Source organism: Lissotriton vulgaris, chromosome 6 (genome assembly GCF_964263255.1).
Source record: "Lissotriton vulgaris chromosome 6, aLisVul1.2, whole genome shotgun sequence".
Lineage (NCBI taxonomy): Eukaryota > Metazoa > Chordata > Amphibia > Caudata > Salamandridae > Lissotriton > Lissotriton vulgaris.
The window spans coordinates 1,071,293,524-1,071,311,728 of record NC_141694.1 but is presented as its reverse complement, the minus strand read 5'-3'; positions in this window follow the sequence as shown (position 1 = coordinate 1,071,311,728).

Here is an 18,205-nt window from a genome sequence, read left to right as displayed (position 1 = left end):
AATTTTACATGAATGTTGATGAAACACAATCAATTATTCATCCAGCATAGAATAATAATCTTCTCAAGGAGAACATAGAATCCACTCAGATTCTTCCTTGTGGCAAAGTGAGCAAGGGTCCACGTCTGGGCATACCCTACCAACTTAGAGCAAACAAAGCAAACACAAGGAGCTGATGGACGAATCAATGAGATGTTTCAGACACTCTACCCCAGTCACAGATCTGGGTTGAATCCATCATCATTCTTTAGCTCACTTCACCACTCCAATTCAGACACAGCTATATGCAAATCAGTTTTGACCCTGTGCCTCATGGGAACAGTCTAGCCCTACTGCCAAGCCATGTCTTCCCTGGACGGGAAACAGGCATCCTGGGACCGGTTTCAGGGTAACACCCTTCATCAGCCAGGCTACCTTGAATCCAGTGGAAAAGTGAGAAAGGGGCCCATGTCTGGGCATACCCTGCCAACTTAGAGCAAACAAAGCAACCACAAGGAGAGGATGGACGGAGCGCTGAAACTTTTCAGACACTCTCCCCCAGTCACAGATCTAGGTTGAATCCATAATCATGTTTTAGCTCATTTCACCACCCCAGTTCAGACACAGCTACATGCAAATTAGTCTTGATACTGTGCATAATGGGAAGAGTCCAGCCCAAACTGCCAAGCCATGCCTTCTGTGGACTGGAAACGTGCATCCTGGGACCTGTTTTGGGATAACACTCTTCATCAGCCAGGCTAGCTTGAATCCAGTTGAAAAGTGAACAAGAGACCTACATCTGGGCATACCCTGCCAACTTAGGGCGATCAAAGCAAACACAAGGAGATGATGGACAGAGCGCTGAAACTTTTTAGACACTCACCCCAGTCACAGATCTGGGTTGAATCCATCATCATTCTTTAGCTCACTTCTGTAGTTCCGTGAGTTTGTGGGTCTGGTTCGGTGGTTCCGAACCCGGTCAATAAAGGTCGTCGGAAATAGACGGTTTTGGTTCCAGCAGACTGCAAATGACGAGTGTAGCGTGTACAAGTGTTTTCGCATGAATCGATCGAGGAGAACACAATGTATTCGAGTATTTCGTTTGAACCTTCGAGTTCCATTTTGTGTGCGGCAGCCATTTTGTGTGGTTGCCCTCACATAGGCCGATGACTGCGGCCGAACGAGTCCTTGAGACACGTATGCCTTAGCTGACTTCTGAATGACCTGGCCGAACTGACTCCCTTGCCCGAGGCTGACCTCGCTGAGCCAGTTCCTTGTTAAGCAGCTGGTCAGATAAAGATCAAAGAGTAGGACATGCCCGAGTTTATAGTACAGTGCACCCACCTTTCTATCTTGCTTCCAATCTGTTTCTGTTCCTTCGTTTACGACATAATCACTGATTAGGGTTGAGGGTTTTATGATGGGTTTGCCCGGCCTGAACGAACAAGAAATTGGAATTTGCTTGGTCATTTCTGGTGGGCTGGACAACGGAAAGTGGGATTGTCGTCATACGCTACTTTTGAATTGTCACACTGTCATTGGTCAGTTTGTATGAACCCAATGTTAATTTGGAATGTTGCCTGAGGCTCGATTTTTGGCATAAAAGACCATGCTCCGCTCATTGAATTTGTGCAGTCTCTAGCGAACCACCCGTGTGTGCTTCGTAGATCTCTGTTCCTGGTTGCAGCCAATAAACTTTGGTCTTTGACGTCATCAAGAAGTATCCCGTGTCTCTGTTTGCCAAGGCAGGGGCACTCGAAGGTATCGGGCGTTTTCCCTGACGCCGCTGGGTTCTAAAACCCGGTCCTTCAGTTGGGCGACTTCAGCGGTACCGGTCCAAGCCCGAAGATCGTGAGGAGCTTTGTGTGAAAATTCTGGAGGAAGGCCAACCACTTCATCGACCCCTGTATGTCGGCGTGGTCCGAAAGTCTTTGCTGCGAGGTTTCCCGCTTTCCGACGGCTACGAAGGACTGCTGCCCTGACTGTCGCCCTGTCTTGGAGCCTTAGACGATTTGTAGAGCGAGACGATTGACGGGTCTTCTGGTGACGCCATCGACATTTCAGTTAAGTATGAGTAGAGCGTCTCCTAGTCCTTAGTTTGTTTTGGTATCCCTTTAGTGGATCGCTTTGATTTGGTACCTGCAGGTCCCAAAGCCAAGGGACTCGTGTATTCGCGAGACTATCGTTTTGAGATTTCCCTTGTTGTTTGAAGCTAGACTAGTGAGCAAGATGCCTGGTCTTAGCAGACTTGGAAAGATATTTGGTTGTGGTTGTTCTAATTATTCCTGGTTAGAGCATTCGTGTCCGGTTCCTCCGATTGGAACTCCTACATATGAATTATACGTGAAGCATGGTGTGGGCCCTATTAGTTATAATGAGATCTGGGTAAAATATACGAGAAAAGACGGTGTCCTACAGTGGCCCCGTTATGGTAGTTTTGAAAGTGAGATTTTAGATAATCTTGAAGCGAAGCTGTTCAAGAAGAAAGCCCGTCCGGCAATGTTTGACTCTTTCCGCATATGGCGCAAAGAGGCCAAACAGAGAGAAATTAAATTAGCGAAGAAGAATAAACGAGAACGAGGTATGTCAATGGTGCAAGCTGCTGTTGCTTATAGGGATAATGAGGAAGAGCAAGAAAGTGAACAGATGCTTAGGGTGAAGAAGTTAGCGGTAGATAGATGCTACCCAGTTTTGCCGCCTAAAGAGCAGGAAGACAAGAAAGATCTTGCGAAAGATCCTTTAATGTCGCATCTATTGAGTTCGCCACCCCCTTATGCACAGAGTGCTACGGCACCACCGCCACCAGTTGTGGGTGTGCAACATCCAGTTGTTGTGCCACTCGTAATTCCTCCACAGCCAGCTCCTCTTCCGTTGGCTACTGTTCCTTTGGCGCAGCCTCCTCGGGGGCCGCCAACTTTGCCTCCCCCTTTGTCTGCTACTCCTACGCCTGTCTATAATACTCCGTCTGCTCCGACTTTGGATTCTTCTACTATTGTTCCGTCTTCCCTTATTCTTCCATCTTCTCCTTCTACTAGGCAGCGAGTGACTGCTGCTTTTTCTGGTTTTCTGACTCCTTTGTTGGGACAATTGGGTATGTCTCCAGTGCAAGAGGATAGACAATCACGTAGTCAGTTACCTGACACAGATGAGCGTGTAGTTTTGGATCACATGGCACGTAGATGGGTTACGTACACTTCCCAGTATGATCTTGAAGGTATTATGGATGTTTTCCGGCAATGGAAAGCACCAAAGCAACGATACGTTTTTGAAATGATGTGTGTGTTCCTCCATGAACAATGGATGGACGAAGTGGGTAAAGCGCCTGAAGAATTGTATCGAGTGCGTTCCGAGTTTGCGAAAGGGACAATTGTGAGTCTTCTCAACATTGAGAGAGCGGTGTCGACGTTGTTGTCGTTTCGTAATAATGCTCCTTCCGAGCGATTGTTTGAGCCTGATTCGTCGGTTGGGAGAGCAGCGCGTCAGTATCCGATGCGCGAGGTTCCTCCAGTTTGGAGACCTACTGATGGAAATGTTGCTGCACACTTTCAGCGAGTTCGGGTACATGTTCCTTGGAAACATGCTGAAGTTCTAGCACTTAAGCAGACCTTACCTGATCCGCGCAAAAATCCGGCGGGATATTATAAAGAGCTCACTCAAACTGTGGGTTCGTGCATCATGAATTTAGCAGACATAGACATGTTGTTTGACAATGTTGTTCCATAGCCTATCTGGAATGTGATTCGACATACGGATCATGATAATGAATTGGGTGATACATGGGTTAATATTGTTGCTGCGAATGACAGACAGGTTGGAGGTGCTAAGCCTGAAGATCTAATTGCTCAACTCCCTGGTAGGATTATTAATTTCATGAAGACTTTGATGCCCGAAGTGCGTGTTAATTGGGACAAGTTGTCTGCATGTAAGCAGAAGAAAGACGAGACTGTGTCTGATTTCTTCACGCGGTTTGAAGAAACTTTTGTAGATCATAGTGGGCAGGATATGGCTACAGAGGGTGGCCAGAGATTGTTTGTTGACAAGTTCGTGCATAATTTGCTTCCCGAGTTGTGCTCTAAGTTGAAGGATTCCGAGAGTGCTTGGGATGTCTCCACGTCAGCACAGATTTTAGCTACGGCCCAGTACTATGAAAATAGGCACAAAGATGAGTTAGAGAAAGCAGATAAGAAGACTAAGGAATTGAAGACTAAAGTTCTTCTACAACAAGCTTATCCACCCCGTACTAATAATCAGCGCGATTATCTGCAACCTCAGCAATATTCGAGAAACTCGCAAAGGAACGAGTCTTCTCAACAGCGTTTCCTGTATGGGCCTAATCAGTGTGCGTACTGTAAAGAAGAGGGCCATTACAAGAATAGTTGTCCGGTTTTGTTACAGTGCACAAATGGTGCTTCTGGTGTACGAGGTAGAGGTGCTCAACAAGTGCCTAGAGGTAGAGGTCGCGGACAGAACGTACGTCCTTTGCCTCCACAAAACTCGATGAATAGTTTTGATCAGCAGCAAGGTTCGTCTGGTAGGACAGCACAGTACTATATGGATGATTACTATGTTGAAGGTGACGAAGCAAATGGTAATGATTGTTAGGACAGCCATGGACAAAGAGAGGGAGTTGTTTCAGTTCCAGTAGATCAGAATGGACCCTATGTTGAAGTGATTGCATCAGGTGTGTCAGAACCTTTTCTGCTAGATACTGGTGCTACAAAGAGTTCTTTTATGCACTCTAAACTCCCTGGCGCACCTTTGTCTGGCTTTGATAATGTTTCTGTAGGTTTCTCTGGCGCCCTTGTTACGAATCCGATTTCTGCTCATTGTCTCTTTCTGTTGGACCGTGTAAGTTCGAAGCACCCCTACTTTTGACTACAGGTTGTAATGAGAATCTGTTGGGATTGGATTTATTGAAAAGATTGTATGCTACACTGTATTGTTCTCCGTCAGGAGTACACCTTACTTTGGGTAAGAGAGTGATCTCTCCGATGTATATATCGAAAGATAGTCTTCCATCTGAATTGTCTTCTTTACCAGATTCATTGTGGGCTACTGGTCCGAATGATGTGGGTCTACTGGAAATTCCTCCATATGTTGTAACACTGAAGGCGAATGCTAAGTTACCGTGCATTCCACAGTATCGTATCTCGAGTGATGGTGAGCGTGCACTTTTAGCGATTATTTATGATCTGATCGACAAAGGTGTCATTGAGGAAACAAGAGGTAATGTGTGCAATAGTCCTGTTTTGCCTGTTCTGAAGAGAACTGATTCTTCACAGCCTCCTGTATATAGGTTTGTCATTGATCTTCGCGAAGTGAACAAGATTGTTGTTCCACAATTTCCTGTTATGCCTGATATCACTGCCTTGTTGACTCTGATTCCGGCTACAGCCACATGGTTTTCAGTGATCGACTTGAAGAATGCTTTCTTCAGCATCCCGATTGCCATAGAGAGTAGGGATATCTTTGGATTCTCTTCAGGAGGACGAAGTTTCCGCTTTAAGCGCGCTCCTCAAGGCTATTGCGAGAGTCCATCGATCTATAGTCAAGCTTTGAAAACACAACTTGATCTGTTGGTTTTACCTGATGGTGCAGCCCTTATTCAATACGTTGATGATTTGCTAGTGGCCGCTGATACTGAAGAGATTTGTAGGGAAGCCACTTTGTCATTGTTACGCCACTTATCTGATTATCATCACAAAGTTTCTCTCTCCAAGTTGCAATATTGTCGACAAGAAGTAACCTACTTAGGTCACCTCTTATCGAAGGAGGGAAGGAAACTGACCCCAGAGAGAATTCAAGCTATTGCGAAAATTAGTGTGCCTACGACACAGAGAGAAGTACGTGCGTTTTTGGGTATTACGTCGCACTGTAGACAGTGGATCCCTAATTTTTCTTTGTTAGCGAAGCCCTTGATAGCTCTTACTGTTAAAGATACCCCAAATCCTATTCCTTGGACTGACGAATGTCAAAAGAGCTTTTCTGAATTACGCGATGCGTTGTGTTCGGCTCCTGTGTTGGGTACTCCCAACTACAGTAAGCCTTTCACATTGTATGTCCACAAGAGAGAGGGATGTGCATTGTCAGTCTTGACTCAGCAGTTTGGCGATAAGCAGCGTCCATGTGCGTACTTTTCGTCGACTTTAGATCCGGTAGCTAGAGCGTTGCCGAGTTGCTTGAGAGCCACAGCGGCAGCGGCTGTTTCAATCCGACAGTCTGCTGGTTTGGTTATGGACAATACGTTAGTGGTCATGGTTCCACATGCAGTGGATACCTTGTTGAACCGTACGAAGACACAGCATTTAACTAGTGCTCGGTTGTCGGGTTACGAGTTGACGTTGTTAGTGAGTCATGTGCACATTAAACGATGCAACACTTTAAATCCAGCCACGTTGTTGCCAATTGCAGTTGAGACAGATAGTGAAGAACAGCATGACTGTTTTCTGAGAACTTAAGAAGAAACGAAAGGGAGAGTAGATCTTAGGGACACTCCTCTTCCAGAGTGTGATGATACTTTGTGGGTTGATGGTTCGTGCTTAAAGTTACCGAATGGTGATACGACTGCGGCATATGCTGTTACGACTTTGCATAGGATTGTTGAAGCTGCACGTATACCACATAGTTCAGCACAAGCAGCAGAACTAATTGCATTAACGAGAACATGTGTGTTGGCGAAAGGAAAACGAGTGAATGTGTATACTGATAGCCAATATGCCTTTGGCGTGGCTCATAGCTTTGGACGTTTGTGGCGTGAACGTGGGTTCTTGACTTCGCATGGGATGAAGATCCAGCATGGACAGTTGGTGAATGAACTTCTTGAATCTCTTACTTTGCCATTGCAAGTAGCGATCGTGAAATGCAGTGCCCATAAGAAAGTTACGGATGATGTTGGTCGCGGAAATGCGTTTGCGGATGAAGTTGCGAAAGAAACTGCGAGAAATGTGATGAGTCAAATGTATGTTGCAGGTCCGGCGAGATGGGTTCCAGAGAAGAGTATGTGTAAAGATGCGATTGAGAGTGTGAAATCCATTCAAGCTGAGGCTACAGAGAAAGAGTTGAATGAATGGAGAGAAAGCAAGGGTAGATTGGATTCGGATGGTTGCTGGATTGATTTGTCCGAGCATCAGAGATGGTTGTTGCCTAACGCATATGTGCTTCCGGTTGTTACAATGGCTCATGGAATGGCACATATCAGCGTGAAAGGGATTTGCAAGTTGTTGGCTCCGGATTGGCAGAATGCGGGAATTCCAAAATGTGCAGAGAATTTGGTTAAGAACTCTATGGTGTGTTTGATGTACAATCCTGATAAGGGAACTCCAACACCAGCTGGTCATTTTGCTCCTCCTACGTATCCGTTCGAGGCCTTGCAGCTAGATTTTATCCATATGGAGAGATGCAACAACCTGAAATATGTTTTAGTGGTTGTTTGCTCCTTTTCTAGATGGGTAGAAGCTTATCCCCTTAAGGACAATACTGCCTTGTCCACAGCGAAAGTCCTGATAAAAGAATTTTTCCAGAGGTTTGGAATGCCGAGAATTATCTGGAGTGACAATGGGAGTGAATTTGTGGGTCAAGTCATGAAGAGAGTGTGTGAGGGACTAGGGATCCGGCAGAAATTTCATGCTGCAAATCACCCCGAATCAGCTGGTTTAGTCGAGTGCTATAATGGCACCTTAAAGCTCAAATTAGCCAAAATCCAAGCGAGCACTGGTCTACAGTGGCCAGATGCTTTGCCTTTAGCGCTCCTGTCCACAAGAATGACTGTGCATTCGCGAATGGGTTTGAGTCCTTACGAAGTTGTCTTTGGTCGCCCAGCTAATATTTGGGGTGTGCCATGGCCAACTAGATTTAGTAAAATTGAGTACCCTGTGTTGCTTGACTATTTGCGCGAACTGACGACTAAATTGCGTGTCTTACACCAACAGGTGCATGAGAGCCTACCACAAGCTTCAGAAGATCCAGGCCACGCTATTGAACCTGGTTCGTGGGTCTTCATCGAAAATTTCCAGCGGAACAAGAACGATCAGCCCGGTTGGACGGGACCCTTTCAAGTGCTACTATCGACACGTTCTGCAGTTCGAGTACAAGGCAAGAAAAACTGGATCCACGGTGTACATTGTAAGCGAGCACCTTTGCCCTTACCGTACAATAAGTGGGTCCAGGAGGGACTTCCAGACTCTGAAACAGAAACTGTTCCACGATTTTTTGCCATTCAGCGATGCTCGTCTGATTGGTACGAACTCTGAGAGACAAAGTGACGATCTTTTACAAGAAGCTGTGCCTCCTTCGAATCGATTGAACACTACTGAGCCTGATTTGTTGTTTAAAGATCAAGAATTGCCTGGAAGAAGCCGCTATAATTTGCGACCGAGAGTCATGGACACATAAAGCACAAATACGTTTTTTTATGATTTTTCTGTTTGCAGGTTAACTCTCCATCGAGGATCTACTCATTTTTGTTTTTCGAACCGCCATCCGGGTTCAGCTGTAGGGTCGCGGTGCCTAAGTCTTTGGAGTGCAAGCCTGAGACACTAGGTCGAGGGTTCTGGTTGGCCTAAGGGAGTTGCCCTGGGTTGACAGAGGCATTCCTTAGCATAGAACACCCTACCATCGCGAGCAGCATATTTAGTTTAGGATGGATTTCTTTGAGTTGGGGAGACCTGCACGGACAATGATTTTTAGAAAGAAGATATGTAAATTGATCTCAAAGAAACGTTTTCTAATACCATGTGTATTTTTGCTATTGAGTTTGATGACATTCATAATCGGTTATGTGACATTCTCCTTTAAAGTAACGTTTGTTCCCACTGTGCAACCTACACCTACACCTACTATTTCTTCTCATTCTTTTCATCCTTTGCCTGAACATAAGGTAGTTAGACGATTGGAATTTGCCAATAATTCCTTTATTCAACTTTTGCACCAACACCAGTTAGTGATGAACACGACAAACTGTTGGATTTGTGGTCTAATGCCCCATACGACTGATAAGGGTATTCCGTACTTAGTTTTGCCTTTTGGTTTAAATGGTTCGATTTGGGCTTACTGAACGATGTTTATCTATGCCCATAGTGTTTATCCCCAACGTTCAGTGAAAGACAACCCAAAGAATAGTGCTCTGGTCAAGGGTATAGTCGACATGATTAGAGGGATTAGTTTGTATGAGACTATTCCGAGGGACGAGACACAAGCATATATTGGTTGGAACGTTACTGGATATGGAGTTAGTCTGAGTGTTAACCAGCGAGCGAAAAGTTCTCCACTGATTTGGATAGTGCCCCATCAGGGTCGCTATTGTCTGCAGGGTAATGGCAAGAATCCGAGAGCTCAGTTAGGGAAGAGCTTTTGTACTGATACATACGTACTTACGTCCCAGTCTTCCCCAGCATTTTTAGCTGCTAAGGGTACCTACTTTGATTGCTACGACAAAGCATATACATGGTTGCCCCCTGATTTTTCAGGCACATGTTTTGTTTCTTTCTTGTTGCCTCCCACTTTTACAGCTGCGGCAGATTACCATAAGACGAGATTTGCTAGACGTTTCTTTAGTCAAGAAGACTCTGTAGGGCAAGAGTTGGGAGATTTCTTTAAGGGTTTTCTGCCGTTCTGGGGACCGATGGCTAATAGCAGGAATATTCGCCAGTTGACGAGAGTGGTTGAGTCCACCATAGTCGAAACTGCCGGTGCCCTTAGTAACTTGACTGCTGAGCTCCAGTCGGATAGGCTTATGACACTCCAAAATAGAGTTGCCCTTGATGTCATATTAGCAGACCGAGGTGGAGTTTGCAAGCTGATTCAATCGAGCTGCTGCGTTTTCATTCCAGACAACGCTCCATCAGTCTTCCAGGCCATTTCCAAGCTACATAAGATCCCGATTCTGTCCATTTGGACAAAGGAGATTGGTTGTTGATGGGATGGTTATGGGAATTGATATCCACTTGGGGTTGGAAGATTCTGATGGTCATTGGGATGGTCTTAGCTATCCTTTTCCTGTTCTGTCTCTGTGCACAGTGTGCTCCTGCTATTTGTGGCCTCTGTGCTACTGCGTGTGCAAGGAGATCTGTCCAGAGAGAGGTACTAAGTAATAGGATGATGCTACAGCAACACATCGATGATCTGATGAATACAGATTGACATGGGTTTGGGTCTGTTGCCTACGTAAGGGCAAAAGGAGGGTCTGTGGTTCCGTGAGTTTGTGGGTCTGGTTCGGTGGTTCCGAACCCGTTCAATAAAGGTCGTCGGAAATAGATGATTTTGGTGTCAGCAGACCGCAAATGACGAGTGTAGCGTGTACAAGTGTTTTCGCATGAATCGATCGAGGAGAACACTATGTATTCGAGGATTTCGTTTGAACCTTCGAGTTCCATTTTGTGTGCGGCAGCCATTTTGTGTGGTTGCCCTCACACAGGCCGATGACTGCGGCCGAACGAGTCCTTGAGACACGTATGCCTTAGCTGACTTCTGAATGACCTGGCCGAACTAACTTCCTTGCCCGAGGCTGACCTCGCTGAGCCAGTTCCTTGTTAAGCAGCTGGTCAGATAAAGATCAAAGAGTAGGACATGCCCGAGTTTATAGTACACTGCACCCACCTTTCTATCTTGCTTCCAATCTGTTTCTGTTCCTTCCTTTACGACATAATCACTGATTAGGGTTGAGGGTTTTATGATGGGTTTGTCCGGCCTGAAGGAACAAGAAATTGGAATTTGCTTGGTCATTTCTGGTGGGCTGGACAACGGAAAGTGGGATTGTCGTCATACGCTACTTTTGAATTGTCACACTGTCATTGGTCAGTTTGTATGAACCCAATGTTAATTTGGAATGTTGGCTGAGGCTTAATTTTTTGGTATAAAAGACCATGCGCCGCTCATTGAATTTGTGCAGTCTCTAGCGAACCACCTGTGTGTGCTTCGTAGATCTCTGTTCCTGGTTGCAGCCAATAAACTTTGGTCTTTGACATCATCAAGAAGTATCCCGTGTCTCTGTTTGCCAAGGCAGGGGAACTCGAAGGCATCGGGCGTTTTCCCTGATGCCGCTAGGTTCTAAAACCCGGTCCTTCACTTCGCCACCCCAGTTCAGACACAGCTATATGCAAATCAGTCTTGACCATGTGCCTCATGGGAACAGTTCAGCCCGAACTGCCAAGCCATGTCTTCCTTGGACCAGAAACGAGCATCCTGGGACCGGTTGTGGAGTAACACCCTCATCAGCCAGCCTAGCTTAAATCCAGTGGCAAAGTGAGCAAGAGAGCCATGTCTCGGCATACCCTGCCAACTTAGGGCAAGCAAAGCAAACACAAGCAGATGATGGACAGAGCGCTGAAACTTTTCAGACAATCACCCCCAGTACAGATCTGGGTTGAATCCATAATCATTTTTTATCTCATTTCACCACCCCAGTTTAGACACTGCTATGTTCAAATCAGTCTGACCCTGTGCATCATGGGAACAGTCCAGCCCAAACTGTTAAGCCATGTCTTCTGTGGACTGGAAACGTGCATCCTGGGACCGGTTTTGGGGTAACACTCTTCATCAGACAGGCTAGCTTGAATCCAGTGGCAAAGTGAACAAGAGACCTAAATCTGGGCATACCCTGCCAACTTAGGGCGATCAAAGCAAACACAAGGAGATGATGGACGGAGAGCTGAAACTTTTTAGACTCTCACCCCCAGTCACAGATCTGGGTTGAATCCATCATTATTCTTTAGCTCACTTCACCACCCCAGTTCAGGCACAGCTATATGAAAATCAGGCTTGACCCTGTGCCTCATGGGAACAGTTCAGCCCGAACTGCCAAGCCATGTCTTCCTTTGACCAGAAATGAGCATCCTGGGACCAGTTGTGGAGTAACACCCTCATCAGCCAGGCTAGTTTGAATCCAGCGGCAAAGTGAGCAAGAGAGCCATGTCTGGGCATACCCTGCCAACTTAGGGCAAATAAAGCAAACACAAGGAGATGATAGACGGAGCGCTGAAAATTTTCAGACATTCACCCTCAGTCACAGATCTGAGCTGAATCCACCATCATTCTTTAGCTCAATTGCCCACTCCAGTTCAGAGACAGCTATATGCAAATCAGTCTCGACCAGTGCATCATGGGAACAGTACAGCCCAAACGTCCAAGCCATGTCATCCCTGGACTGGAAACAAGCTTCCTGGGACCTTTTTTGGAGTACGCTCTCCTCAGCCAGGGTAGTTTGAATCCAGTGGCAAAGTGAGCAAGAGACCCACGTCTGGGCAAACCCTGCCAACTTAGGGCGATCCAAGCAAACACAAGGAGATGTTGGACGGAGCCTCGAAGCTTTTCAGACACTCACCCCCATTAACAGATCTGAGTTGAATCCATTCTTTAGCTCACTTTGCCACCCCAGTTCAGACACTGCTATAGACAAATCAGTCTTGAACCTGTGCCTCATTGGAACAGTTTAGCCCGAACCGCCAAGCCATGTCTTCCCTGGACTAGAAACGAGCATCCTGGGACCGGTTTTAAGGTAACACCCTATATCTGCCTGGCTAGCTTGAATCCAGTGGCAAAGTGATCAAGGGACCCACTTCTGGGCATACCCTGCCAACTTAGGACCAACAAAGTACACACAAGGAGATGATGGACGGAGTGCTAAAACTTTTCAGACACTCACCCCAGTCACAGATCTGCGTTGAATCCATCATCATTCTTTAGCTCACTTCGCACCCCAGTTCAGACACAGCTAAATGCAAATCAGTCTTGACTCTGTGCCTGATTGGGGACAGTTCAACACGAACTGCCAAGCATGTTCTACCAGGACCAGAAACAAGCATCCTGGGACCGGTTTCGGGGTCACACCCTGCATCAGCAAGGCTAGCTTGAATCTGTTGGCAAAGTGACCAAGGGACCCACCTCTGGGCATTCCCTGCCGACCCAGGGTGAAAAAAAGCAAATATAAGGAGATGATGGACGGAGCACTGAAGCTTTTTAGACACTTACCTACAGTCACAGATCTGAGTTCAATCCATCATCATTCTTTAGCTCACTTTACCACCCCAGTTCAGACACAGCTATATGCTGATCAATCTTGACCCTGTGCATCGGGGGACTGTCCAGCCCAAACTGCCAAGCAGTGTCTTTCCTGGATTGGAAACGAGCATCCTGGGACCGGTTTTGGGGTAACACCCTTCATCAACCAGGCGACAGTGAATCCAGTGGCAAAGTGAGCAAGGGATCCATGTCTGGGCATACCCTGCCAACTTAGGGCAAACAAAGCAAACACAAGGAGATGATAAATGGAGCGCTGAAACTTTTCAGTAGGCCTGGTCGGTAAATTCTGTTCTGCTCGCGGAATTTGGGTAATTTCGCGTTCCCGCGGAGAACGCAGAATTGCAAAAAAGGTCCACGATCCATGGCTTTGCAGACTTTTTTGCTTGTTTGCACTTTCAAAATGCGTGTTTGCAAGATATTTCCCCCCGAGCACACAAACAGCGTTCCCGAACTTGTAAAAAGCATTGCGAAAAGCGGAACGTGCAATTCCGCCTGTTCACTGAACTCTGCGTGCTCACTGAGGTTTTTTACCATTTTGCAGAGCTTTGCGTAGCGCGACTACGCAAATTACGCCCACCCCTACTTTCCAGACACTCACCTCCAGGCACAGATCCATCCATCATCATTCTTTAGCTCACTTCGCCACCCTAGTTCGGACACAGTTATATGCAATATCCCCTGAGTCGGACGAGTATGCCCTAACGTGGATCCTGTGCTCTCCGCGCCACTGGAGTCAACCTGTTGTGGCTGATGAGGGGTGAAACCCTGATACAGGTCCTAGGATGCTTGTTTCCTGTTCAGGGAAGGACCTGACCTGGCAGTTCGGGCTGGACTGTTCCCATTGGGCGCAGGGTCAAGACTTATTTGCAAATGGCTGAGTCCAAAGAAGAATTGCATGGCCAGGAAAAAAACGATGGATTTAGGCCCAGATCTCTGTACTGGGGTGAATGTATGACATTGTATGCATTCTGTTCATCAACTGTTCTTTTTGCATTTGTCACCCTGAGTGGGACGGGTATACCTAGACGTGGGTACCATGCTATTCATGCCACTGGAGTCAAGCTATCCTGGCTGATGAGGGATGAAACCCTGAAACTGGTCCTAGGATGCTTGTTTCCAGTCCAGGGAAGGACCTGGCAGTTCATGCTGAGCTGTTATCATTGGACGCAGGGTCAAGACTGATTTGCATATGGCTGGGTCGAAACTGGAATGGCATGGTGAGCAAAAAAACAATGGATGTAGGCCCAGATTTCTGTACTTGGGTGAATATATGACATTGTTCTGCATTCTCTCCATTAATTGTTCTTTTTGCCTTTGTCACCCTGAGGGGACAGGTATGCCCAGACATGGGACCTGTGCTCTCCATGTCACTGGAGTCAAGCATTCCTGGCTGATGAGGGGTGAAACCCTGAAACCGGTCCTAGGATGCTTGTTTTCAGTTCAGGGAAAGACCTGGACTGGCAGTTCCGACTGGACTGTTCCCATTGGACGCAGGGTCAAGAGTGATTTGCATATGGCTGGGCCCAAACTGGAATGCCATGGTGAGCAAATAAACAATGGATTGAGGCCCAGATTTCTGTACTGGGGTGAATGTATGAAATTGTTCTGCATTCTGTCCATCAAGTGTTCTTTTTGCATTTTTATTCCTGAGCACCAAAATCAAGGCTTTCCGCCCACACATATAAATCTCAATGTATGATCCTGACAGCATCACATCGACAATTAAAAAGGGCAGCAGCCTGGCGCCACCAGAATATTATGAAAGAAGTGCATAAAGCACTCCCTCTTCACACTTCTTTGGACCCCACCATACGCACCTGCTCCTTCATCTTTGCAACAAGAAATTAGGGGTATCACTCAGAATCTAAAGCACATCACTGATACTTTTCATGTACGACTCACCTCAACTAAATATTCAGCCTCATGTGCAAGCCCTGGCCACCAACAAAAACACAATCACAGAGCAAGACGAGGCTACACTGGTGGCATGCACAGTATTTTTGTGAATTCCATAACACAATTCTATTCCATCGAGTGGATATGTTAAAACTCATAGTAAATCAGAGTGGGAGGTGAGTACATTTTCCTCCCCTTATCTAAACACCACCATCCAGGATGAAAGACTCCTAAAAAAGGAATTTGTTTATTTAACTCTTTGGCACTATGGATGTGACCTCCATGTCTATAGTGCTCCGAGTTGGGCGCTAGATATGTTGAGATCATGTCCACAGGCCTGGCTCTGGAGCAGCAACTGTTCCAGTGCCACCCCTTTGCCACACCCTCCTGGTTCGAAGTGGATGACCGCAGGTGGATGGGTAGGGGGATGGGAACTCTCTTGCCAATGATGGGACCGCATCAGTGACATGATATCGTAATTGGCAGAATGGCACCCAGAAAACCACGTCCTCGTTTCCCTTGGAGTGCAGAGGGGGTTAAAACAGCCCTGTTCTACGTGATCCCAAGGAACTTTGCCGCAAGTGAGGTATTGTTGGAAAGCTGAGAAACTTGGCTTTCTAGCAATGCCTCCCTTTCCCTCAAGGTGCCAGCCGATCACAGTAGGAGGTAAACACGACTGGATACACACAAGTGGCACTTTGTGCTTTTAGACACTACTCACCTTAAATCTTTGAACCTGCATATCTCCAGTTCTACTGATTGGATTTTTGTCATTTTAGTTTCCAATAACTTATTACATTTTGCTCAATTATTCTAAGTTGGTGTGGTGGTTTTTTAGTGTTTTGTTCTTAGTTTATTACTGTTTGAAGTGCTGCATACAGACTTTATACATTGCCTCTAAGTTAAGCCTGACTGCTTTTGTGCCATGCTACTAGAGGGTTGAATGCACATTAATTTGGGGTTTGCTTGTGTTTTTTCCCTGAAAAGAATTGTAGTTGCTCCTTGAGTAGGGGTTCACTTCTCTCACACAGTAATCCAATTTCCTACTAAAATGTTGTCAGAAGTGGCTGTATTTTCCTACTCATTTTCATTTTATTTTATATTGCAAAAGCTACTTACTTTGGCAAACATTGTGGTTTCTACGCAAATTACCCCTTGCTGAATTCAGAAATGTGTCTGCTTTTTAGAAAAGCATAGTTTTTCATTATCACCCATGGGTATTCCACCTATTTCCACCACAAATGGCATGTAGGCTGAAACACCAAATATTAGGGAAAATGGGCTACCTCTTAAAAAATGTGAAAACAGTTAAATAAAATATTATTGACACATCTCTACTGGTTCCTGAAAGCTGGGAAGATGATGATCTTAGTACAGCACACCTTTGATTGAGGCACATTTCAGAAACACATGTGCTTTCTTGCAGAGCCTGTTATTCACACTAAAACTGTAATTTGCCTATATTTTTGGCTATTTTCTCAGTTCCCTCTGGGGAAATCTACAAACACTGAATACAATTTAAATCCCCAGCGTGTTGGAAAAAATGACTCTTTTTTGGTGTGGGACCTTTTTTGAAAAAAATAATGAAAGTTTAAATAAGAGCAACTGCTAACATTCAAAATCGGGTTTAGCTCGAGGGTATGCAGTCAGAAGGTTAATTGAAGTTCAAATGATTCCTGTCAGTATCTTGCAGGCAATAGATAGACAGGTTTAAGGCCAAAAGTGAAGACTGGTGTTCATGTGCATGCAATTGGGTGATATACAAAGGACACCGGAAGGTCGTAAAGCCAGGAGAATTTAACTGAAGTCCGTCATTTTGAAATTAAAATGAAAAGAAAACAACTTCTCCGGGGTGCATCCGGCACCTCGGAAACCTACTTTATACAGGATGCTGTTTCTTTCCTTTGCTGCATCTACTGTATACATACACAAATCTGTGTCGCAAATACATCCTTAAAATATTTACACGATACACAAACAAAGGGAAAGAATTTCTTAGTAAACGAGCAGTGCGTTTTTATCAACAAAGCATCCACATATATTACATGTGTTTTTGTTATGTGCAAGGAATGGCTGCCTAGCCTGCATGCTAAAAGTCTCTGAGTATCAGACAAGCCTTAATTAGAGATATTGACGGTTAGTCCGCACAATGCAATTTATTTTGAAATGTACTTTTCGGTGACCATGTATTTTTTAGTAGTTACTTAAGATGAATCTTCATACATTGATTTAGTTTACATATAAGAACATCAAACACACAATTTTCCAAAGCTAAACATATTGTTAAAATAACATGAAAGATACAAATCCGTTTACATTGTTAAGAAAACAATTTTCAATGAGCCAGTTAATATTTTGTAACTGATTTGGAAAGCATTAATTGAATACTGCATATGTTGTGTTCTGTTTTGATCCAAAACCAATTTCAAATGGTAGGTGATTACAAATGTGATTGTCTTGACTATGAGGAATCGTAACGCTTAAAAGAAAGGCTGTACTGAAATCTAGAGCAGGACAGGAGTGAGAGTCAAAATCAACCCTGGTAAAAATGTTACACTAACCTCACTTTGCACCGAGGAAGCAGGCCATTGTGTTTTGCAGGGAGGTCACGCCCCTAGAAAAACCGAGACCTAGCAGAGACTTTGATGGCATTTTGGAGCCCTTTCAACTACAAAGTTTTAGGTTTTAAAGCTGTTGCGAGTAAAGATCTGTGCATCCAATACAAAATACTGGTTGAATAACCGACGAATATAATCCCCTGCACTAACGTGCACTGATGTGCAAATATTACGTGCTCACTCTTTTACTTCAAGAAATCCCTTACATTAAGGGTTAATGTTGAAATGTTGAATCCACACCAATAAACAGACTTGGAGTGGACTCTGATGCCAAGGTACGGGTTTTTTTCGGGAAAGTTCGCCAACTGTGAAGTGACACAAGCCATGGTGAGCCTCAAACCAGAGCAACCTTCCACTGCCACTGTTCCTTCTGATTCACACACTCGAACACTCGTCCATCTCGTTCACTCGATTGCCATATTCGACATGCATCCTCACACACACATGCAACACTGCCCAATACACATCATATATAAACACAAGTATAAACATGTGTGAATATATATATGTGTGTATGCTTATATATATATATTCACTGAAAAAAACAAAGGTTACAGGGATGTTATAGTTAGGCTCAGATTTCAAATGCACAAAACTAGAGGAATTCAGCAGTTATAGTTAGCTGAACTAACTATATCTCGGGCTCTCGCAATGCACTGCTTATGACCTCACTTATTACATCACTCATGACATGGTCA